The 25,096-nt window shown below is 45.7% G+C and overlaps 1 protein-coding gene across 2 annotated transcripts in view; it reads left to right on the top strand.

The window, feature by feature from the left end:
* The first annotated feature begins 133 nt into the window (after window positions 1–133).
* LOC121594627 (protein grainyhead-like) overlaps window positions 134–25,096 on the top strand; it is a 186,751-nt gene continuing 161,788 nt past the window's right edge. Inside the window, exon 1 of one of the 2 annotated variants that reach the window (XM_041918113.1) lies at window positions 134–1,436. The gene's annotated coding sequence lies outside the window, so the exon portion shown is untranslated. The remainder of the gene's footprint in view (window positions 1,437–25,096) is intronic. The other variant, XM_041918111.1, reaches the window with a different exon arrangement.

The raw sequence follows: 25,096 nt of genomic DNA, 5'->3' as shown, positions 1-25,096 counted from the left end.
CATTGCTTGTGCAGGTGTGTTGGTGGGAGAGTTGTAATATCGATGCCTCACTCACACACACATACAGCCGCACAGTGGGTGAGGGAGGCGGATCGCGGTAGTGGAACGCGCTGCCGGGTTGCTGGTGCTGTTGCCGTCGACGCTGAAGCGCTCCGTAAGCTTCGGTTGTTGGCTCGCAGGGTCGTGTCGTATGTCTCAGATCGTTACTGCTCTGCTGCCCCGTTGCTGCGCAGTTGCTAAGAAACGCAACGGAAAACGTTTCGTACGTGCGTCCCGCGGTTGAACGTTTCGTAGCGCTTCTCGTTAGTGGCAGACTACGCTGCCACCTGCTTTAAACACGGCGAATTTATGCAAAAGGTTCGGATTTGTGGTTTGTGTTAGATGTGAACAGTGCAAACATTGCGTGAAACAGGTCCGGAAGGACTAGAGGCGTCCGCTAGAGCCGAAAGGACGACCCTCTCTATCTCTTTCTCTGTCTTTCAAAGCAACACGACAGTAGTGAAACGTGCTGAATCTTCCGCTGGTGGGGCTGCGGGTAACGTGCGAGGAATAGTGAAGAGTGATACATACAGTAGCGTGCTGTACGCCCAGCGTCCTCCCTGAAATCAGCACCACAATCGCGCCCAAACTGTGCGCTTACACGGGGTGCGTGTGTTCTGCGTGTGGTTGTGCTGCGTGTAGTGTAGAATACGGTGCGAAGCTTTGCGTGGGCTGCCATGAGTGTGTTCTTAACGGTAGGGCAAGGTAGCCAAGTGCCATTAGCCTTTTGAATGACAAGGAATCGTTCGTCGGCTTAAAGTGTCCCGAGTTCGTCGCTTGTTTAGTCCATACATTGCATTGAAGTCTTTCCCGTTGCTCAAGTGCAATCGCAACCAGCCAGGTGCCCTGCAGTGATGCGTGCGTGTGCGTTTACTGTTCGTGTGAAGTGAATTCAGTGAGTGTTTCTTAAAATTAAAAGGAGCACCTATGAGTAGCCGAAAAATAGTGAATATTGCTAAATATCTTCCAGCAGGAGCATGCAGAGGTAGTGTTGCTTAGTCAAAAAGCATAAAACAACACAAAAAACGCGGATGTAAAGGCGTTAAGCGTGTGATATCGAACGGAGTAAGTGGAACCGGCGCTGCAGCGTTGAAAGAAAAGTGCAATCAAAGTGAAGGAGCAAAAGTATTAAAAGGCAAAAATAGCGCCAGCCAATATTCGCGTGCGCCTTCCGGCAGCAGCAGTGCAGTGTAGTGAATGTGTTTGTATGTGTGTATGTGTGTAAGAGTTTGTTTGGTATGTAACGAAGGGCGGTTTTGTATGTAGCTACTAATCCACCATCCGAGTCGTTGCACGGGCGGGAAAAGAGTAAATTAAATCAGCAGCAAATCGTGTCTCTCCGCAGTCATCGCTGTCGGGGATAAACGCTCAGTTCCGGAACCGGAGCAGACAAAAAGGTAAGCGGAATGGAAAGGTTTTTCCTACCACTGGTTTACCCTTCCTGCTGGCGAGAAGAACTCCTGCGCATGCGCTTCCCGGTAACCGTAAACCCTTTCCGAAGCAGCAGAATTAGAATATTCCATTTCCATTTGTTTCTTTGTCAATCCGTCCGAAGTCAACACCGCGACCGCGAAAGAACGTGTTGCCCTCGCCTTTGCATGCCATTATGTATCGTTTGTGCAAAGCCCAACCATTACTACTTCCTCTCTGCCAATTCCTACTTGTCGCGGCTGGAGTCTGCAAGCGGACGAGTGGTGTGTCTTCACCGTAAGCTCGAAAGACTTCTGAGCGCAAGCGACGAACCCACCCCCCATGTGTCCGTGCTTGGAGAAATATCCGCCCGCAGGCTTTAGCGCGCTGCTGTCATGATGCTGCTTTCACGGGTCGGTAGGAAAGGAAATGGTAATGTGAAACGAGAGAGGGTGTACATGTCACCTACCCCTTTCCTTTCTCCGAGATTCTTCCGGGGGGAAGAGAGAGACACATATCGCCTCCTTCCTTTAAGTAAAAGCTTTTTTTATTGTTCAAGCCTTTTTAACTGTCCGATCGTCTGTGGTGCTTTCTGGCTGTGTGTCATGCTGGTGGTGCTTTCTTGCGCTTATCTTTTCTTGAAAATAATCCGCGCGCTTTCGTGACGCGAGATGCAGCCGTGTGCTCCCGGGGGAGTTTGCTACCACCATTTGCGGGAGGCGTCGTGCAGAAATATTGTCCCCACTGCCGCGTCCATTTGCAGTAGACGAGACACCGACATAAGGCATAAGCGTCTCTCTGGGAGGACTTTGGCACTACACAGCCACACAACCATAGTTTGCAACAATTTGCACACATTGGGAAGGATGTTGATGAATAACTTTGTTTCGTGTGTGTGTGTGTGGGTATGAGGGGAATGATATGAGCTTTTTTTCGGCCGCACTCTTGTGGTGACTTCATGACTTTTAAATGGGTTTTGTATTTATAGTCGTTTCAGCGGAATCGGTCCACCCTTTTGGTAAGGGGTTGTGCTGGATGGAGGCGCCGATCGTGTTGTTCGCTCTCTCGCTCTCTTTTCCTCTCCATATCGCTCTTGATCGTTCGATCTACTCCGTCATATAATATGTGTTGCCATGCCAATGATGCGGGAAGGGAGTATCGCTGGTGGAATGTACCATTAAGGGTCCAGGGGGAGAGTACCAAGATATCTGGAAGCCAAAGGGAGACGCAGAGAGAAAAATGGAATAAATTGTGAAATAAAATGATGAAAAGGAAAGAGAAGGAGAGAAAAATCATGGTAGTTGGGATAAAAATAACCATATGTGTAAGTCTTCACTCACACAACGCTAAGGTGTACCAGCGCTGCCAACGCTCACGCTGTAAGCAAAATCAAAGCGAGAGAGAGTAAACCAACCTGTATAGGGGTGTGCAAGCGAACGGGACGAAGCGATCGAACCAAGAACGAACCGAGAACTGAGCAGCACATAAAAACAACAAAAACACATGAAAAAATGCGCAACCCAAGAACCAAGCGATTGCTGTTGGCTTTTGATGCTGGCGAAGAGAAACATCGCGCCATGAGCAACGAAAGCCATCATCGTTTGGAATCGTTTGTTGATGGTGCTTGTGTGTTGATTCACCGCAGCAGGTAGGAGGGGGAGGGGAGGCAGAGGCCACCAATACAAAGCTCCACGCAAAGCTTTCGGGCGCGATCATGCGTGGTGGCTTGAAGATGTTTGTGGCTGGTGCGGGGAGCGAGGTGCGGTGTTCGGGATGTGTTTTTACGCGCTACACGTAACAACACCACACGCATACCAAAACAAAGCGCGTTAAAACCAACGCACACTACCCTGCCTGTGGGGTTTGGACGGCAATAACGCGAAGGAACGACACGATGAAAATAACAACAATAATGATATTAAATAAAACTAACACACACAGACGCAGCCTCCCTATAAAATGTCTTGACATTTCTACCATAAACATTTTGGGTTTCCCATTTGGACAAGATAACGTGTGATAAAGTGTAGGGAGAGGAACAGAAAGCAAAAAGAATAATATTAATAAAATAAAAGAAAACAAGCAGCTGAAAATGGTTGCAGGGAGAGCAGGAGCGAACTGTGTTGAAAAAAAGGAACCAGAAATCTCTGCGCCTGCCCGCATGCTCCGCAAAGGCGGAAAAAAGAGATTTCATGCCTTTAGCCATAAAACATAAAGAATGAAAAACAACTCAAAAAACCGAAAGACACGTTGAGCGGTGAAGAAATGGAGCCCAAACACGGAGCCCAGCAAGGGAAAAGTCAAAAAGCTACCAACAGTCAGCAAGTCTCGCCGGGTATATGTCCTGCGTGCTGTGATGGTTCGTTTCTGGCGTTCTGTTTTTTTTCTCGGTGCTAACTCCTGCTGCATGCTTTCTTTCGTTGCAGCTTTTGGCCCATTTTTCTGTTAAATTATTTCCTGCACGTCCTGAAGATCTCATACACGATAGGACAAGGATGTGAGTGATAGTGGGGGTTGCATGTTCGGTTGGACAAAACAGGGAGCCACACGGCCCGGGTGTAAGTGGTGATACAGTGTGAACTGCAAGCACTCGGTACGATTGCACTTCCTTTTTGCGAAGTGGAAAATGGCCGCAAACGTGAGGATATTTTAAGAAAGAATCACTTTCTTGGTTCATTTTTGTCGACTGGGTTTCTGGGCTTAAACTGAGATGAATCATTTTCCATGGAAACTAAATATACTTTATCTTCTACAATCAACTTCCATCCCTTCGCCAGTCGGTAGCTCGGGCTAGAGTTTAGAAAGGGAGTTGTTTAACGATTAACGAGGCGAAAGGAAGAAAAAAGCGTACACGATGCACAGTGTGTACTTACGTGTGCCCGGGCTGTTAATAACTACCCGCGGTGGACGGGGCCGTAGCTGGTCCGCGATCGAATCGGCCAGCCGCTTCCTGAAGACCGCCGGCAGCCCATGTAGGGCCATGATGTTTATTATTATTGCTATTATTGGCGACTTAATTGCAGAGACGGTGGCCGAGAGAGCCGCACCGAGGACAATTGTCCGCCATTGCACACAGCTTTGGCAGCACCGGAAGACACACAGAGAGATTGCGCTGCAAACGCTTCTTGCAGGCTCGCATACAGCAAAATGCAGGCAAGCGTTGCGCCGTTGCGAGAGCGAAAGAGAGAAAACTCACACTACAAAGTAATGTGTCGAGGATCAGGTTGAAGGAACTGTTGTTGGCCGCGCGTCACGAACCAGTCCTGAACGGGTGCGTGCTTATATGCCTGTGTGTTTGTGTGTACATGCGCGCCTTTTTACTTGATCGACCGACTGAAACCGCTGATCGAACGCGCTCCGGCAGAACTGTCATCCGTCAAACGTGTCCGGCAAAGCGTGCTTGTGACGTGCGCGGGGCATCCACAGCAGAAGACCCGGTTCTGCACCAAAAGCCGGTCTAACGTGCACGTGACTTTGATGGAATGGGTGGCATGATCGATCGACAACAAGCAAGCCCGGGGTTTTCGAGAACGGGCTCGGTGATTCGCTCGTCATCGGCCTAAGCCAGCACAGAATCCGGAAGAACCGGGTGAAAATGGTTTGCCCTTTTTTCTTATTTCTTCACGGGGCCGTTGTTTCGTCGATCAGATGGTTAGCCCGATCGGGTTTTGCCGGACTGGTTTTGCAGAAGGGAGGGTGGCACGGTCGTGCGGCACGCTTCGGAGGGTGAGGTCATGTTCGCAAACAAATACACGTATCCTACGAATGGGCAGGAGAGGGTGGCGGCGAAGGTGTACAAAGGTGTTTGTTTCACACATCGTTCATAATTCCACAGCACTTTACGCTAAAGCGTGCTATTTTAGCGTGGTGTGGATTATGAAACGCTTGACGGGAACTTTACGCGCCCGAGATTGCATTTTTCGGCGATTAGGTTTTGGCATTTCGGAAGGGATTTCTTTTTGTTTTGTCTCTTGTGCCAGTTGGTGTGTTTGTTCAATTAGCAAGATGTGACGCTTGAAACAGCTTGCCGTGGCGTTGAAGTCTTTTGTGTGTCGATAGGTTAGCCCGCTTGACGTTGCGTTGAAATCTTTTCGATGTCAGTGGCGTATGATTTTGGCTGTGTGTAAACAATGGCTGTATTTAAATGATTGAATGCACAAAAAATAAACAATCACGTATTTTCGCGTTAAACTTTGTTCAATAACAAGTAACATAAAAAAAAATAAAAAAAATAAAATAAACGAATGTAATGCAACCATTCCGCTTGTAGCATGATGGAGCAGTTTTTCTGCCGTGCACGGGCAGTTTAATGGAGCAACCAAGCATGCAAGCAAACGTTTGTGCGTGTATTTGCTTCTACCGGCCACGAAACAATTAATGAAGCCCCGAACGCCAGTCGCAGTGTGCTGTCCTCCGATCGATATCGATATCGGGGGTATGCAATCTTCCGCTCATGACAGTCTCGGAGGTCTGTGCTGAGGGATGCAAAGATAAATCATGCCCGCGCTGCTTCAGTTCGACTGGCCGGATCGATCGGCCAACGGCCAACGGCTGCGAGTTGAAGGACATCCGGATCCCGTGCGAGGGGGCCCAGGGCAGGCAGCGGGAGATGTAAAACGAATGCGAGAGATTAATGGCGTTTCGCTACGAGCGACATACGAACACAGCACACGTTGGAGGGATATGTTTTAAACTTAAATGCAGCAACGAAACTAAGCCAACATGTGAGTGAAGCTTGCTGCGATCGAGCGTTTGGACATTTCGTGATCGCTACCGGAGCAGTAAAAGCGTCCATATTTATGAACGGAAATGATCGCGGGGTGACGGCTTTTTGTGACCCTCTTTTTTTGCTCGATCGTGTGTGTTTCGGTCCGGATAGCCAACACACACACACACATACAGAAAGAAAATGATGATGCGATTTTTGCTAAAGCCGGTAAGCAATCGGCAATCGCCCGAGTCCTCGGGATGCAAATGCTGCGCCACCTGGCACGACCACGCTGCTGCTGCTGCTGCTGACACGACGGGGCAGTATCGCTTCGGGGTGATGATTTCAAATGCACGGAATCCGCACGGTCGTTATTCACGCTGTCATGGTGCAGCACCAGGCTGAAGGTTGTGTGGCCTCGATGATATTTGCGAAACGTCTCTGGTACAAACGGATGGTTCGTATGGTTAGGAGTCGTTTTGACCCGTACGTGTATTAAGCTATGTATGATTTATTGAACATTATTAATTTCCAATTGGTCGCAGTGGAGAGTTGGAGAAACAGAAATGCTTGGTCACAAATGATCATATACAAACATAGTAAAAAGGTTTTGATGACACTGAAGACGTGCTGTTAAACATATTGTTTTTTTTTCATTAAAATTTGTACGTAACTTTGCTGAACATATATTTCTCAACAGTCATTTTTTGTCGAAAATAGATCCTATTAAAATGGCCAACGTTTATGCTTCCACTCACCGTCGATCTAAACGCGGCAATCACTTACCCAGCTCTAACGATCGGAGTAACTTGAGCTGCTCGCAACTCTCTCGCCCACATGCACGCGGTCCGTTGTAAGCGTCACCTTTCGATCCCATCAGCAGATTAGGGCTCCAGTAGATTCAGTTTCAATGGCACCACACATCGAACCAACCAACCAACGGTAGAATAGTGGACTAACGAATGGGCACGCTTTACCGCGCGTCCGATTCACTGCGACTGCCAGATATGTAGGCTCCATCAACTCGCCGGTTTGTTTATGACTTCTAATTACTTCTGCCCCTGCCGGATCGTTCCGGTTTTTTTTTGCCGTCCTGTTCGTGGCACACGCTGACATTGGATTAGAGAAGCAGAGAACAAACAGCGCTCCAAGAACGCGGGATGGGGGGGGGGGGGAGGCCGAACCATCAAGCGAACAATTTCTCATTACCGAAGATTTATGGTAACTGTTTCGTTTTTCGCTAAAAAAGGAGGAAGAGATGCAGAGAGTGTAAGTGGAAGGGGCTGTGGGTTTGTTTTTACGCCGTCTATTTAAGGCGCACCATGCCTAGGCCCCCGGTTTCCAGGCTCTCTTCGTCGACGTGCCTGCCATAGAACGAAAGGAACGCTCCCTGTTGGAAACCCGGCCGCAGACAGATGTGATGCGATTTGCGACCCAGCATGCTCCAATTTGAGCGATTCCTTGTTGTAGGCAGCGCCGGTCCCGGTTTGCTTTGCGCACCACAGACCCGACGGTGGCGGTGGAATACTGCACGCACGCAACCGTTCCCGGCTCGACATCTAACTGTATCTGTACGGGGCCGTGTGTGAAGGCAAGCTAACGGAATTTATCCTTCGGGAATGGTATGCTTTAGCGAATCGGGCCAGGAAAAAAGGGATCGCTGCAAACCCGCTGAGGGGAAATGGGCACTGCGGGTGGGGGGGGGGGGGGGTTCCTTTTCGCGGATCGCTTCCGCCACAATTCGCGTTAGAAGAACGAACGGTTGGGTGGGAGCAAGCTGGAGGATAACGTAATGTGATATAGTTTTTCCACCTTCCTCGCGCTAACAAGGGATTGGAGAAAGGGAGTGGGAATTTAGTTTTTTCCAGCACCGGCGTGGCATTTCATTAAGATGCGTGTCATTGCTCCGAGCAGCCGCAGGGCTTTTGAGGGAGTTGGGGAAATAGTTTCTGTTAAATGAGATTGCTGTGGTCGATGCTCTGTACAGCAGGATAACTGACATTGGAATAATTTTGTAATGGTTTCATTTATGCAAGCTTTACTTTGCAGCATCAGTAATTAAGATGTTTTTTTTTGTATTTTAACATTATACAATTCACATGTTTTATGTTTGCATGTGTTTTGTAAATAAACTGTTTTTTTGTCTTTAATGATCTCCCATTATTGTTATGACATTGTTTATAACTTTTTGTTTTTCTTTATTGATGTTTTATTTTCCTTATCTGTTTAGAGTCCAATTATATATGAGCATTTTTTCAGCTTTATTGGTCTGTTTCTTTTAGTTTATTTATAGTTTTGCATTATGTTTTATACTGTTTCAATTGTGTTTAGTAGTTGTTATGAACTTTATTTATTTGTATTTTTATTAATTTAATAGAATTATATTGGATTTATTATTATTTTAATGATACTAGGTTTTTCCACATTTTTGATTCTCTCAAGGGTTGAAATGATTAAGCTTCCCTGGGCACGAAAACCCTTCCTTTGCGCCCCAGCCAAAACACGTGTTATGATCGCTTGTTCGCTATGCTGCACTACGTTTGTACGAACTGCAACTTGCAGGGAATGTGTTTTCATTACATAAATTTCATTCCCAATTCACATTCCTGCCCTATGCACACGCCATCACAATGCCGTTCCACCGGGACTCCCACCGTCAGCGGCCAACTCCCCTGCCACTACTTTCTTAACGCCTTCGCAAATCGTTTGAGGGAAGGGAAAAAGTGTATGTATATGCATCAATTGCACCCTCTCGTACCCTTTCCGCAACCCGTAGTTCTTCGTGTCGTCGATGAGCGTTTATGCTGTTAACGCCTCCCTTTCCTGCCTCGAACCGAATGGGGTTTGCGAAAAGAAAGCAAAAAAGTGTGTGCAATTGGTTTAAGAAGCCAATGAATCGAACATCTTATAAACCCTTCGGGTGGGTTTTTTTGTTGCTAAACCAGGTGTAGAATGTGCTCGTTTTCGTTAACAAAATCAGCAACCACTGTAGAGAATGGAAGGAAAGGAGGGAGAGGGTGGAAGAATAAAAATAACGAACGAACGAATTATTGTTCGGGATGCTGGCGATGGTCTGGTGCAGCGCTGGTGTGGTTCGGTATGTGGCCTCGTTTAAGGCAGTAAAGGGTACCACACCAATGTGCCACAGCGCAGCACAACCTTTACACCAGACCTTTATAGACCTTCGAGAGCAGCAGAACCTGCAAAGAAGTGATTTGCTCCAGAAAGGAATGCAAGAGTGTGTGTGTAAGGGGAGGAAGCAGGAGCTGGAGCTGATTGCCACCAACTTGTTCGCAAACGACGACGATAAATGTGTGTACGCGCAATAATCCGACGGCGACGAACGGGATACGCGCTGCTAACGGGTTATCGATGGAAATGGTTCGCCCCTTCTTACGCTCCACCACCGTGCGGGTACATCACTTCGGGCGGGACATCTTGTTCCACCCTGGAGAATGGCACATACTTTTTTCCGTTTTTCCGACCAGCCCCATATGGGGCTCCATGCGCGTGCATGGGGAGGTTGGCAATATTATGTATCAGTTGTCCTGTCCTGTGCGTGTCTCGCAAACGAACCGAACATGGCCGGTCGGACCATCGGTTGCTTCGGATCGCAATGAGGCTGCAGTGGAAGGCTGGGCTGCTTGTGGGCCGCCCTACCTAGGTCCGATTGGCTCGTAGTCGCTCTCTCCCGCTTGCACTGTGTTATCGTTGCTCGATGTTTTTCTCTCCCTTGCTTCCGTTACAACGACCCTTTGGGGGATGTGTTTTGCTGCGGAAGAAAACATCCCTTCCTTTCCTCGCAATCCCCGTTTCCACTGCGCAGGGGTAATGGAACGCACAGTCCAAATCGGATCACACGCGTGTGAGTCAGCGAGGTTGCGAGATGGTTCGACTCAGCAGCAGCAGCAAGAAGAAAATAACTCTGCTTGATTTCGCAAACCGAACTCACTGTGGTGTCTGTCGAAGACCGATTCGAAACGGATTGTTCATTGAATGTCCCGCCACGGGACGGGTGCGGGGGGGTTGCTATCTACAAAGGGGCCACACGTATCGGTCGAACCATTTATTGAGCTGAACTGAAAAGAAATGGAAGAGATCGCTGCTTTTTAGAAAGCAATAAAACGGCGACGATCGATCAAACGTACACTTGGTGTGGCTGGTTTTTAACGAAGCAGTATTTGTGTGTGGGAGGTTGATGGCTGGGTTGAGGTGAGACTGGGGAACGGTAGATAAGTGAAACACATTTGACAGATTTGGACGTGAAGTGAGATCGTCCGGGATGGGAAAATAATGCTCTGGGCTACGTACGTAGCCGCAGGTGAACACATAGCGGGCTAATGAAGGGCAGACAGAAACGGGAGCAAGGTAGAGTACGTTGATTCGGTCCGATCGCCCGGTTGACGTGTTGAGCTAGTTTATTTTCTTTTCTGTTTCAGTAAGTATCTCCTACCGCATTGAGTATGAAGGGTGTACAAGTTCAGATTTGTTTATTGCATGTTTTGGGGTAGCTTTTTTGCCAAATAGCACGAAGCGCAATTTTTGAAAGAGTGTTTGTTGTATCATCTGTGGAAATTGTGATTTTAACTGCTAATGTAACTTTGTTTGCTATACATTATGATCTCATTTTTCAATTCTGTTTTTCTTAATGGGATTTTGGTTAACTTTACTTAATGACTATTTAATTATTACGAGTGCAAAGCAAAATTACCAGCATTGTTGTTCTTTACCCGACGGTTGCTCATTACAATGCTAATTGTTAATAACATCCTTGTGTTTCAAACCCACCTAGAGCAAGGGCATCTTAACGTTGTAACCTTTCATCGTGTCGGTGTTTCAGTCGCGCCGCAGTACTATGGTGTGTGAGTTAGCAGTTTTAGCTTTATAATTTTCACATCCTAATGCCCCCTTGTGCCATAATTTTACTACTTGACTCGCTCACCATTATGCAGCGATTTTGCTTAAGAAGGAAGCAATATTTCGTACATTCGTACAATCGAAGCGTCCGACTGGCAACCGCGGCCAGCAAGTGTGGCTAGCAAAAAGGGAGTAGGGAAAAAGAGTCCAAACTACACAACAAAAACAGTTCGGGATGAACTTGTTTATGTTGGTAATTATCGATTGAAAGGCAGCAGCATGGCTGCAGGGTGCTGCATCTCGGAAGGGTGTTCCCTTTTTCCGGTCTGCGCCAGATTGGTCCACACACGCCAGCGCGCTTTTGAAACAGTCATCATTCAGTGTCTGGTATGTTTTTGTGAACCTGTCTCGCACTGGCTTAATGCACACACCAGCCAAAGGGAAGCCGGTGCAGCAGCCAGCAGCACCCAGCAGCAGCAGGGTTTATTTTTAATATTCTCCCTTTTTGCTTCCTTCACCCATTCCGCTCGAAGGCAAAAGGAAAGGGAAATGGGTTATTCGGGCGTCCCGGGCTCAGCCGCCCTGCTGATTTTGTTTTGAAAAATCCTCACAATTCTAGGACGCTACTACCTGTACAAACGGCCAAGGATGGGGAAAATAAAAACGGACTGGCAAAGATAATCAACAAAGTCAACCTATTGATGGGTCTTTTACGCCGCAGCAAAGCCTTGCTGTTAGGCAAACTCGAAGTAAGCATAGAAGCATGTTGCTCACGCCGGGGTAGGAGGCGATGGCATGATGATGCGTGGCAATAAAAAAGGATCATCCGTTTGTATGATCGATGTTGGCTGGAGGAGGCCAGTAGGCGCAACGTGTGTATACAAATAAAAAAAATATATGGTTGGCTGGAAGCGAAACCAGACGAATGGTGAAATAAATTTACGCAGAGCTCTTCAGGTGGCAAAAGGAGATTTTGGTTGGTTTGGGAAAGATTGTAACGAACTTTTTTGTTGTTGTATGGTGCTGTGAGAATTGGATGCTTGTGTTGGTGGGCTATTATCCTTGGAACACATTTTAGTACCGTTTATGGTGCGCAGGAATTCCAATCAGACTTTGCTGAAGGCATTGCATCAGCTTTTTATGGGAGAAAAATGTTATTGAATGGTCATTGGTTTATGTTCTGGAACGTTCTGTATCCTCGTTATAAAAAGTGGAGAAAATTTGACAAAAAAGATAATTAGGAAATGCTCAAAGAACGGGTTTTCACAATGAGAGAATTGAAATTTTAATTAGATTACAAACAACCAAAATTCGAACCCATTTCGCAACAGTGCGTGAATCTTTTCACAAGTTTCAATGCAAACGACGGGGAATCCCAGTGTGCTCAATCCAAGGCCTTGCCGGGAAGGTTTTAATTTGGCTCAAATCGACCTGCATAGTCAAAGAAACATAAAAAAAAACTGTCACGCTACCCTAATGCTGCGCATTAGGCTGCCAATCTACGATGCGAATTATTGGCCGAACGCCGGCAGCGGCTTTGACATTTACTCACCGATGGTCCGACCAGCATAATCGGCAAAACAATCGGCGAAACCAATCGATGGTCACTTCGCAACCGATATGCAACCGATCGAAGTGCAGATCGCGTGGACGATGTTTTTTGGTGCTGGCTAACGAAAACGCACCGCGATTACTGCACGGTGTGTTGTGTGAAGGTTTCTCCCAATCTCTCTCTCTCTCTCTCTCTCTCTCTCTCTCTCTCTCTCTCTCTCTCTCTCTCTCTTTCTCTGTATGCTTTTCTGTCCTAGCTGTCAAGCAGAATGATCTTTGCTGTAATATTGTTCATTAGTGTTTCACCTTGAACCGGCCCGGTGCGAAGCAATTTTACTGCCCTCCTCGGGCGCCCGATATGGCGTTGGTTCCAATTTGATCGACACTAACCTAACGGCCATTCGAGACGGCACACAGTGCCCAGTATGTATTCACACTAGAATCTGTGACCGAGCGCTCGCGCGCTTAAACATTGGTAAAATACGCACGCAGGCGCCTCACCACGGGTTCTACGGGAGAGGGAGCTGCTGCAGATGTGTGGAAGGAAGGTTGAAGAGATGGCACATACGGACCTTCTAAGCCATGCTTGGTTCTTTGAGAAATCGCCTTCTCGTGTCTTACTGTTGTCTCACTCGTCGATTCATCTCACGGGCGATTTGTTTTATTGCCCTGTACCACCCGCTCGTACATGTTATGACACTCTTCGCGTGGGGATTTTGATTTCTGTGTAACTGTACGATGAGCACGCTGAACATGATCGTGTTGTGTGTAGTGGTCGCGGAACGATGTTAGTAAACAAAGCGGACAAGCCTACGGGTCGCCATTAGAATGGCAAAAGGTACGAATGACTATTAGGTACGGTGTGTTACGAATTGTTCTTTGTACGTTCGTTTGCTAGCAAGACTGGGGAATTTATTTGATATTTGTGTTAAAATCATCTGACATTGTGTCAAAACTGACAAGGTTAACAACTTAGTTCTAGCAGTTAAGTAAGGATGTATAAGCATACTGATAATGTTATTGCTCTTCATATAGTATATTTTCTTGAGTAAACTCAATCAATGGGGGGTTTACGATTCTAGTCAGCTGTTTAGTATGTAGTTTGACACTTCAACAGATTTTAAGCCTAGATTATATCAGCCTGAAAAACATGTAAAGAAACGCTTATGCGTTTCAATCTTGATCAAGTTAGACCATGAATGAATGATTTTTATTCGCTGGGCACAAATATTGAACTGGAAATAAGTATAAATATTGAGCCAATAAATGTTAATTATAATTTAAACAATGTTGTAAAATATATTAAAGCTGTAAGATTTCATTTCGGACAGAAAAAATAAAATAAAACGATTTTAAAATGCATGTAGAATATACCTGTAAAATGGATGCAACCTGAATGATGAATATTGCTCCACTGACAGGCTGAAATTGCAGCTTTCTGGCTTAAAATAAAGAAGGGCTCAGTAATGAATTTGTTACAACAGCTTTTCGGTACCCTCTTCGGTAAAATGCATTAACTAATCTCAGTATTCTGGACAAAATAAGAATGTTTAGGGAAAATAACTGCTTTGCTAATTATAATGTATTTCTGCAATTGTTATGCTGTATTGAGATGTTAAGTTGTATGACTAAAACCCCTTATTAAATGTACAAATATTGAGGCAACATGTGAATTTACTAAGAACTTTAAATCATCGGCAAGCTCTAAAAACACGGATTGTGATCGGATTGTGACTACTTTTAATTATTATTTTTTTATTTGATACATTATGTTTTTTGACAGAAAATACTAATGAATATGTAATTCATTTTCTATACAAAATTCATAAAACGAAACTTACTCCATCGCAAAAAACGGCTCAACAAACATCTCTTGTTTACACCTTCATTTCGAGCAGCACGAATAGTGTGGTATAGGGGGCACTCCTACCCAGTACCTGTCAGATTTGATGTTTGATTCACTGTTTGACCGTCACCGGCCATTGCTGGCCCAGTGAACTAATTTCCGGTCCAAAACAACAACAACAACAGTAACACAAAAAAGCCCGGTAGCCTTCACTCGAACCGGATTGGTTTTGCTGGCGGGAGAGAGGTTCTTCAATGAAAGCAAAAGTGTACCGAAATAACAGGATCCCCCTAGTGCACACGCGCACACGAGGGCTGTTTGTTTCGGAGCGGCCCGGGAGGAGGCAACAAGGTAGGGCACAGGTAGGCAAACAGGTCTTTGGAGTACGAGCGTTTCTATGTGTGTGTGTTTGTGGGTATTAGTACGAGAGCGCGGTACGATGGTTTGAACCTGTGAAACTGGATTGTCCAGTGGTGTTGCCGACGCGTCGCGCCCGCCGATGACCCGATGCGCTTGGCCGCGTGCTGGACGACCCCGGAGGCCCTAACCCTACGGAGCATTTGCAGCGGCAACCTGTCCGTCCATTTTGGGGACCCGGTTTTTGCACTCACCAGCGGTCATTGTGGGGTTTTTCGGGCCCGGCACCGCTCGGAGCGTTTTGGGGATCCGGTCGGACCTGTTTTTGACGCATCAGCGCGTGGTACGTGCGCATGGGCGCATCATCACCAACCACCACCACCATCAGCCAAGGTGATCTAAACTGCCTTTCCGTCCTCGAATGGTGAATGCTTTTCGGCTTGGTGGAAATACTGGTTGAGGTTCGATAATGGGATCGCTTATGTATGGGGGCGAATCATCAACAGTGAGTGACGACGCTGGCAAGATAAGCTGCCTGGAAGCGATACCTTCGATCGTCCCCAAGCGCGGGACAAGGCTTTGCGCACTGAAATTCGCGCTGAAGGTTGTACGATCGGTGCACGATCGTGACGCTCCAATTGCGAATGTGCTGCTACTGCGGACTGTCAAATTTGACATGTTGCTCCCGGCGGACTACTGTGTGCCGTTCACGAACAGTGGCCTCTCGTTGTCGGTCCCACTGGGTGCTGGCGTGTTGTATGGAAATTCATTAACGCACGCACAGGCGATGCTGCACAAACTGGCTGGCTGACGCCAAGGTGCCGGATAGTGTCAGAGAATAATTTTGATGTTATATTGGAACACAGATTCGACGCTAAAATGGACGGTTGAAGGTGACACCGATCGGGCAGGCAGTGCGGATGGAATACTGTTTCACAAAGTTTTAGCGTCTTGATTGCCGTTTGACCTTTTTGGTGTTGATAAAAATGAAACATAAATTAATACACACTCACACACACACAAACGCGCGTATATAACCCTCGGGCCGGTCAAGCATCGCCTTTGCCGCGCTGCTTAGTATGTGACCTCCGTGACGCTGTTTGCAAAAGGCACGGTCGAGCATATATTACGCACCACGGTTGCGTCAGGAAGGAAGGGGACGGTACCGTAACGTGGGGAAACCGATGGAAAATGGTCGGCTTGTTTGGGAAGGCCACAGGTGGGCGGAAGATGAATAAAACGCCATCTTTAAGCATCTCTTCGATGGTGACGACGGAAATAAAAAAAATCCCCCCCCCCTCCTCCCAATAAAATAATCAAATCCATTCCGAGTTCGCTTCCTTCAAGCTCCACGTTCGGCCGCTCGGAGATTATGCTTGGTTTGGTTTGATGGCGAATGGTGGTAAATTTAAATTGCTAATCGAAGAGCTTCGCGCTGCCTCGACAATCTGGCACTGTCGCCGTGGCTGTGTTCGTGGCTTTAGAGCGTCGATACTTTTATTTGGAATGTATTCTTTTTCTTGCATGTGTAAAATAAAACAGACGCCTTTGTATTGCGGGAAAGAGGTGGGGGAGGGAGAGAGGGGACTTCTTAAGGGAATTAATGGATGTGATGGAGGTGGTGGAGGAAGACAAAAAAAAACGAAAAAGAGGAGAAGATTCGTAAAATTAAACCCAAGCTGGTCGTAAATTTTATCAAGCTCCCTGTGTGAGATGGTGCGCCTCATCAGGCGAGCAGAAGGTGGAGTTTATTTCTTATCAAATGAAGCTGCCTGCGAGGTGTGGAATATGTGGGAGGGGGGAGAGAGCATTGTGATGCTAAATGATCAGCCATGATGCTAAATGATCAACACTGTAGAGGCCTCAGATTTTTCTGTTTGGAGTAGGCCATGAGGTTTGCAAAGCGATTTTGGGACAAGTTTGTTTCCCGAACATGGTTTGGGTTGTTTCTAATTTTAGATAAAAGTTATTGTAGTATTGTGCGTTAATTTTTATGCATAAGGTAATAATGCTGGATGGAATAAATAATAGGTAAAGATTTTGGTTGCAAATTAGGTAAGTATTGGTTGCGTAACATTGGGACATCGTTTCCAGAGGTTCGTCACCAGAGCTAGCGTAGAAGTCTTTCTGTTCAACCAAAGAGGGGATCTTACTCATACTTGCTTACGATTAGATATATTTTGGGTAAACAATGAGCAAACCCGTCACGGTGATGATGAATTCTGCTGCTGGTGCTGTTTTGTGTGCGATGTATGATAAATCATCATCGTTCCGGCATCGGCATCCGGTAGACTATTTGCACACCGTACTCCCTACCGTAGATTCATTCACGATCACGCGCGTAAGCAAACACGGATCGCCGTGGGATGCTGTGTGCGTGCTGAAGAGTGAGCTTGTTTGTAATTTCGAAAAGCAGAGATTGGGTTGGGTTCAATTACCTATGGGTAAATATTGTCTGTGCGCTTAGAAAGGTAGTCCGGATTTCGGCGGTCGAGTGCGACCAGAAAATGTGTGGCCGGTACGATTTACCCCTTCTGGGTGAATATTACCTTTACAAGATATACATGTTGCTATGTAAGATTATCGTGATTTAAAAAAAGCCTAAAACTCAGCTTCAGTCAGTAACGCAACAATAAATATTGGTAACAATTTCATATATCTATTAAAGTTGGAAAATGCACAAGAATGTTTTTTGTACTGCAAAGTGGCAACAAAGTTGCATACAACAGCTCTCGAAAATAAATGCTCGCCATGATTCGATTTAATGGATTTTGCACATTAATGACACAGTCCTTGCGAGAAAGGCATAAATTCTCGTAAACAAAACTGCATGACGCAATACGTTGATCGTTAGTGTGAGTCTTCTTTGCTTTCTTCACGGGAACGTCTTTGTGTTGCTGTTATTCCGTTGTCAACATTGAACATCGACGTTTCACCCATAGAAATGTCAACGGAGCGTACGGTGATGGCCCTGCAGACAGGCTTAGAGACATGGTTTGAAAAAATGTTTGAAGAATCCAGCACTATTGTGCTTCTTCGATTCGGAAGGGAAACGAAGCAAACAACTCGGGGAAGTTTTTAGGGGAAAGGACTGGAACAATGCACACTGTGAAGGCTTTCAGTTTGATTAGATCAATTAGACGGACTGTGTAAATATTGCCTGCACGTTAATTAGTTTCTTCCCTCTTGCACATGCTCCTTCATCACGTGGCTTAACTCCGGACGTGAAAGCGTGTTTTGTTGAATTTTATAATTTGTATGATGGAATATTAAAAAAAAAAAACTACTAAAATCCGAAAATTAAAAGAAAATGTTGCAAGATTTGTAAAGAATAACTAATTAAGGGATCGAATGAAACTAAAAATCTCAAAAGCTTGCAGCTCGGCGCGAACTTATTGCGCCTTTGCAGACGTGCGGGTCTTGTTAAATTAAACACGCAAAAGAAAGGCATAAAGGCGGCATCAAGATGTGTGTCATTCAATCGCGTCGCTCGTTAGCAGTAGTAGTAGGTGGTGGTTCAAAATTTGAATAAATTTCAAATTAAGCTTCAAAAGCAAGCTGCAGCTGCTTATGTGTGATGGTGTGCGAGAGAGGATTTCATCTCTCGTGTTGGTTTCTTCTACTTTCATTTTTCTGTTTCCTGGAAGTGGTGAGATTTGGCGTCAGATGTAGAAAAGGCATCTTAGTGCTTACATTTCAAAATACAAAAGTTGACAGCAGACCAGCAAAGGAAGATGATTATGTGCAGCGTTACAAAATATAAAAAATATAGTTTATTTGTTCATTTGTGAAGCAGTATGTATGCGTGTGGACATTGTCGTGGATTTCGTCGCTTTTATAATTTGTTTCGTCTGTTCGAAAGTGAATGTTTCTTCAAAATACTCAACAAGAATATACTTTTTTGTCTCAAACATATCACATGTTATGAAAGAATTATATAACTCAAAATTCAGCCAACTTTTACCTAAGCGTACCTCATTATTTTCAAACGACGCCCCTCCGAATCAGTCTCGGAAGTGTTGAAGAAAATACTTTTTCTGCAATTATTGACAGATATTCTTACAGCTGCATTTGAACTCTGGCCAAAAGAACCAGCCTGCTGGAAGCGCTGCAGCTTCCCAGAGTGGAAGGCAGACAGGACAAGAGAATAACTACCATGCAGACCAAAATGTTGCATCATAATGACCCTGCAAAAAAAAGGGTAGCCCCTCTCGCATCAACGATGCAGCGGCGAAACAGCGAAAGCAACGAAGCACGCAGAGAGTGAAAAGCGAAACATTAAGAATCTTGCGCGCCGGTGCGCGGTGATCTTTGCCCGCTGGCACTTCTTTTTGATTGCTCTTTTTGATTTTGAAGTGGGCATGTAATTTTAATAAATTGTTTCTCCCGCATCCTTTCCGACCGCGGCCAAGCCTCTTTGCTGGGCTGCGAGCAGGAAATTTTAAGACAGCTCACACGCACACATATCACATCACAACCGAAATTCGGTCCCGAAAGCTGTAGCTCTGTAGGGTGGTAAATGGGACGGTAAAGCTGGAGGGTAAGAAATTCGATAACAACGCCGATCGCGCGCATTGAGTACATCGCGTTTTCGTTATCCCATTAATCTTCCATCGGCGGCAGGCGATGGAGTTGCCCTTTTTGTTGTTGTTTGGGCTGCGTTTTTGAAGCGCTTTGGTTGAGCAAACGTGCCGGAGTGGCACATACCGGGAGAGGTAATGCGGGGTCAGTTCAATGGGTTTTTGTTACCTTGCGTGCGTTTGCTGGCCGCTTTTGGGGCATCGTAGAACGCGGCCCGGTACTTGACGGTGTCAGTTGAAGCTTTATTCCATCCCCTCTCCCGTCCAAAAGGGTCGATCGCGAGTACTCGATTGATCAGGACAATCGAGGAAGAGTGCAGTGGACGCAAAAAAAAAAACAATATAAAGCGACCGAGGAGAGGAGAGGGGTGAAAGATGTTAAAGAATGGACACGGAGCACACTATCGTTGGCACGCATCGATTGTTGCCCGGTATCTGCGTGCTTTTTTTGTTTGTTGGAGTGGCGGTGAGGGTGGGGTGATTCATCGCCAAATGGCTTGAAGAAATATTCTCACACAATGGATGCTGCTTCAGAACCAGAGAGAGGGGGGGGGGCAGAGGGAGAGGTTAAACAACGGACAAACAACCATCAAGAGCTAGTTAAACACTGGAGGGAAAGTTTCGTGTATTTCTCTCTGGGCAGGAGGTGCAGGTGTGTGGGGTGTGTACGCTATTAAAAAGAGGCGAAGAAAATAAGAGGTGCAACGTTGGGTGACGAAGATTTCACCGTTGCGACATAATTGATTAAATCAATATTTTACTTAAACACCCTTGTCTGGTTGTTGCTGCGCGTTTCTTATGTGCGATGGCGCTGTTCTGATAATCGAAGATCTTTATGATCATGCTTCAACATTTGCCTGGGAGTTTGCTGAACCATAATAGTAGCTGACTCTAATGTGGGAACGATTTAAAGCCAATCAATATCACACATGTGTTGAAAAGAATCAAATTTCACTTGATTTTATTTCAAAGCTTACTTAACCGTGAAATTCAAAAGCATACAGTTTTGCCGTCGAACTGAATTAAAGCACCTTTCGTTGGATGGACCCTCTTTCCGTCGGGATCGCTTATGTAAGAAAGTAAGACCGAACCATTAAGATGAAGAAGCAATCTTTCCATCCAAGACAAAGGACCGTTTGGTGACCTCATTTTGCCTCGGTTTTTGCAGCCACCTTTTAGTGAGCAGAAGGAGGAGAAGCGGGAGAGTTAACAGCAACAGCAAGATAACTCGCAACGAGTCCTCGCGAAGCGGAGGATCATTAAATCGTTACCATCCGAAGCGTTCGAGGACCCGCCGGTCAAGTCGGGTTATACAGTTGATGGGGGGAGCGAGAAGGAGTCGAGAGATAGGTGAGATCGCCGGTGCACAGGATGCCACCCTTAAACTGCGGCAAAGACAATGCATTTTCGCTAGCGAGAGCAATTTCGCGCAGAACGGTGCATCCGGAGCGCGGCCATTTACCCTTTCGGGAGTAGCTCCGAAAACGGTGCTCTCAGTCTCAGCGAGCGTGTCGTGTTTGCTATCCCGTCCACGTCCTCTCTTTCATGCTTTCCCGCGTGTGGTGATTTTTTACTTGGTGAAGTTTTTGTTGTTTCGGTGTCCGACTGCAGTCCCCGCCTGCAGCTGTAAAGGATGTAAAATGCAAAAATTGCCGCGGGATGGGATACAAAAGGGTGAAACTTTGGTGTCGTCGTTCCCCCCCCCCCCCCCCTAGTCGTTATTGTTTCGAAGCACACACCCGTACGAGAGAAGGATAAAAAAGGGAGAACGCAATGATTACATCACGCCGGCAGCTTTCATTGTATGGTTAAAACCATTTGGCTGCTGTTCCTGATGATGATGATGATGATGGTTACTTTACTTTACATGAGTTAAGTTGCTGGAAGGCTTTTGAGCGGCAAAGAAGAACCATTTTCAGAAAAAAATGCTTCTGTATAGGAAATATGAAATAGTTTAAAGAAGATTTTTCTATAACAATCACTGTATGTGCAATTCAAGATTCGTTTCCTAAGAGGGATGTGCTCTCTACTTTCAGATAGAGCTTTATTTTATTTATTTCATATATTTATTTAGTATTACTTACTGAATATTACATAAGTAATAGAGTCGATATTACTCTATAAAAATTGGCTAGAGTCGATCCAGCGTAAGTTTACTCGATTAGCTCTCCGTAACCTACCATGGTTGGGCCTTAATTATTCGGCTAGTTACCACCAGCGCTGCTCCTTGTTGGGTTTACAACCACTGACTTTTCGATGGCAAGTTGCACAGGTTACATTTGTAGCTAAATGCCAATTGACGGTCCTTACAGGATTTCCTACGATTTATTGGTTGGCTCCCATCAATTTTGGTTGGTTCCCACATTTTTTGGTGCGTTCCCACGATTTTTGGCCGATTCCTAGATTTTTTTGTTCAATTGTATTGATATCCAATCGGAAGATACCAATAAATTATGGGAATGAACCAAAAATCTATGGAAAACGATGAATAAATCGTGATACGTGCCCAAAACATTTTGAAACTAATAAATAAATCGCGGGAAACCCTGTATCTGCATGAAAATTTAAATGTCTATGCACCTGAAAGAACCCTTCGTGCTCGGGCCACATTACGTCTTGCCAACTCGAACAACGTTTTTGGGCAAATGTTTTATAAGTTCAGCTCCTTTCACAATTATCACTTCAGCACTTCGACATTTAGCGACAAAATTTTATTATCATTGGCTAATCTGGCGAATTAAGAATAATTTTTAATTTAGATATAAAAATGTAATGGTCAATTAGATGTCCGTTTACTAAATACCAATACCAATTATAAAAAAAGTACATGCTAAAATTACACAGTTTCCCAATCTTATCTGTGTGTTATAAGAACTTTGCGTTGGGAAAGGAAATTAAATTTTTCTAAGTTTATTCCCAATTAGGTCTACGGATATACTGTTTTTCGGTTCAGTTTTCATTGTGAACCGCATTATTTAAAACTAGCAAAATTTTTTCCAAAGCTGTCATTATTTGTGACAGCTGGGCTTAAAAAAAAATCGCCCGATTTTTTAATAATACCGTTCAAATTTGAAACTGACCCAGAATACAGTGTAAAGTTAACGATGAATATACAAACAACTGAAAAATTTCCATCAACTCATCGGAATGAGTCATACAGCGCTATTGCTCTATACAATGTACTGAACGTTCCCGATCCAACCCATTAGCGATGCGAGAATGGAAATACATTCCCCAGGCAAATTCATAATAATAGGCAACAAGCGGGGATATTCTGATTGGCTGGTTGCTTATCAAAACCTCTTTATTCGGCCGCAATGCTACGCTCCTCGAAGCAGAGTGAGAAAAGGAAAGCGTTATCCTAATTAGGCGAATTATTGTAATGATCGCTACCTACCATGCCACACGCTTAAATCGTCCGATTTCGCTCGGAAGTAATTCAAATACACATCCCCGCCCTGGACCCCGTGGCAGACGATGATTGGCACGTGAGGCAGTGGGCACGTTGCGGTTAAACCTGCTTCTACCACAGGGTTGCTTTTTGTGTACTCTGCTGTTTTTTTCTTCGTTGCAAGTTTTTTACAATATCCTAATGTTCAATTGTTACGGTGATTAGCCTCTTGTTAACTTAATATCCAAAACGAAATAATGTTCCTACGAGAAAATGGCAAACAACGCGCAGCTTACTGTGCTGTATCTGTGTTTGTTTGATGCGTAGGAAACACGCTTCGAAACCGCATCACACCACAAAAAAAGAATAATTAAAGCCAAACGCGCGCGCAAATAATCGCGCACGGAAGAATGAAAAGAGAATGGGCTATGAATGGACCGGTGGAGTGAGACTAAATAATTGGAAACGTTGGCGCATTAATTGGTAGCCCGGCGGATTATTAACCGGTGAGCGTTGGACGCTAATGCCATCGTTCAGAATCGGTCCGAAACGGCACTCAGTGAACGGCGCATAAAATGGCAGTGCCGAAGCGCCGCTTCCTTTCGTGCTTTGACCGTTTCCTAGTGTCGTACGCCGCTGGCACACCGCTGGCTGGCCACGTGCGCTCGGTGGAAGAATGAAGAATTTGTTTTGAAATTATCATTTCAAGTTAGACAAGTTTTTCCCACCCTCCAAGGGGGTGGGGGTTTTGTTTGTTTCCTTTCTTATACGTGCGCGTGTGTTAGTTAGGTCCGGTTTGTTGACGTTTTGTTTGTTGTCGGTTTTGCGCGCCAACCACGTGGTTGCTAAGCTTTTGCGTACGAGCGAGTGAGCGCGCGCGCCCTCTTGCGTACGACGCGCAGTTTGGTTGCAGTTTTTAAGCAGAACCTGGCGAACGGGTTTTTGTTGCTGTTGCGCTTGTTAGATGGGAACAGGTTGACGTTCTTGCCTGTTTGGGACGCAGGGTGACGTTTGGTGTTTGTGCGCGTACACTACTGACCCGTGTCGCCATCTAGTGAGATTCTCTTGACGGTGAAGCAGCTGACGCTGAACCAACAATCCAGTCCGTTTCACCGGTTTGGATGCGATTGTTTGGTGCAAAACCTGCCAAACGGGCATGTGGCAAACGGTCGATCCGGTCGAGTGGTCGCGCGCCGGGATGGGATGCGTCCGACCGCGGTGTGTACTGAACGGATCCGGTCGACCGCGATGAACCGGCTTTTGTTTGGGGCGCGACTTTACTTTCTTTACCTCGGCTAACCCGTACGCGGCGGGGATGTTGGAGTCGATTTGAACCGGGGCCCTTGAACTGGCTGGCCCCACTGGATGTCGACCGGTCCCACGAAGTTCACACCGCCTGTGTGAGTGTGTGTTGGTGTGTGGTTCAGGCGGAGCGGTGTGCCCTCCGTCGGAAACCTGTTTTATTCCGCCCCATCCTTACTGGCCGTGTTTGGTGGATGAGATGGACAACGGATTGGCGGGTGGCGGGTTTGTTTTGTCTGGTCATGGTGGCGAATAAGGGGGAGGGGGGGGGTAATGGTAGGGGTGGTTTAGTTTGGGCGTTACTGTGCGCCAAGTGGCGCTGATCGGGTTTTTAAAGAAAACCGTTTGATTGTTTTCACCGCGCATGCCGCTGAGTGTGTTTGTGTGCAGTGTCTCGTAGGTGTGTTGTTCCGGTTTGGTTTCCGGAATTGCCAGACGGTGACTTACGTTTATTTTACTGTTACAGGCGTACAGGCTTGCGAAGCTAAAGTGAGCTTGTTGGCGGTGCGAAGGTTAAGTGTCAGAAGTCCAAAGTGACATCAGAAGTCACTTGGGAATGTCACTTAGGTAGGTGCTATTAATAAGAGTGTGAGTTTATTCGTAAATGCTACACCTAAAGTCTTGATTGGTTTGATCTTTATCTTTATTTTATCTTTATAATAATAATTTTTATTACTTTTCACATTTAATTTAAATCATCATTCAAAATATAAATTTTCTTGATTCAATACTTCTATTCATCGTTTGTGTATTTTTTGCCATACCAACATTGTACTTTTTTACGATACTATGACAAACCCATATCGATTTGTATCTCGATTGGACTTTACCAAACTTTATCATCCTTCACATGCCACAATGATAATATATTGCACAGTGTGGCTGTCAGATCCGAGATTGCATTCGTTAAAATCCCTTCCTTTCTACCGTTTCTTGAATTGAGTTTTAAAAGTGATCATAAATTTCTCGACTCATAAAAACCGATCCCCAAACTCGGAGAACGTAAGCTCCAACGTAACAAAGACGCAAGCAGCAGCAGCAGCAGCAGCAAAAAA

Source organism: Anopheles merus, chromosome 2L (assembly GCF_017562075.2).
Source record: "Anopheles merus strain MAF chromosome 2L, AmerM5.1, whole genome shotgun sequence".
NCBI classification, from domain to species: Eukaryota; Metazoa; Arthropoda; class Insecta; order Diptera; family Culicidae; genus Anopheles; species Anopheles merus.
This window is presented reverse-complemented; position numbering and strand designations above follow the sequence as displayed.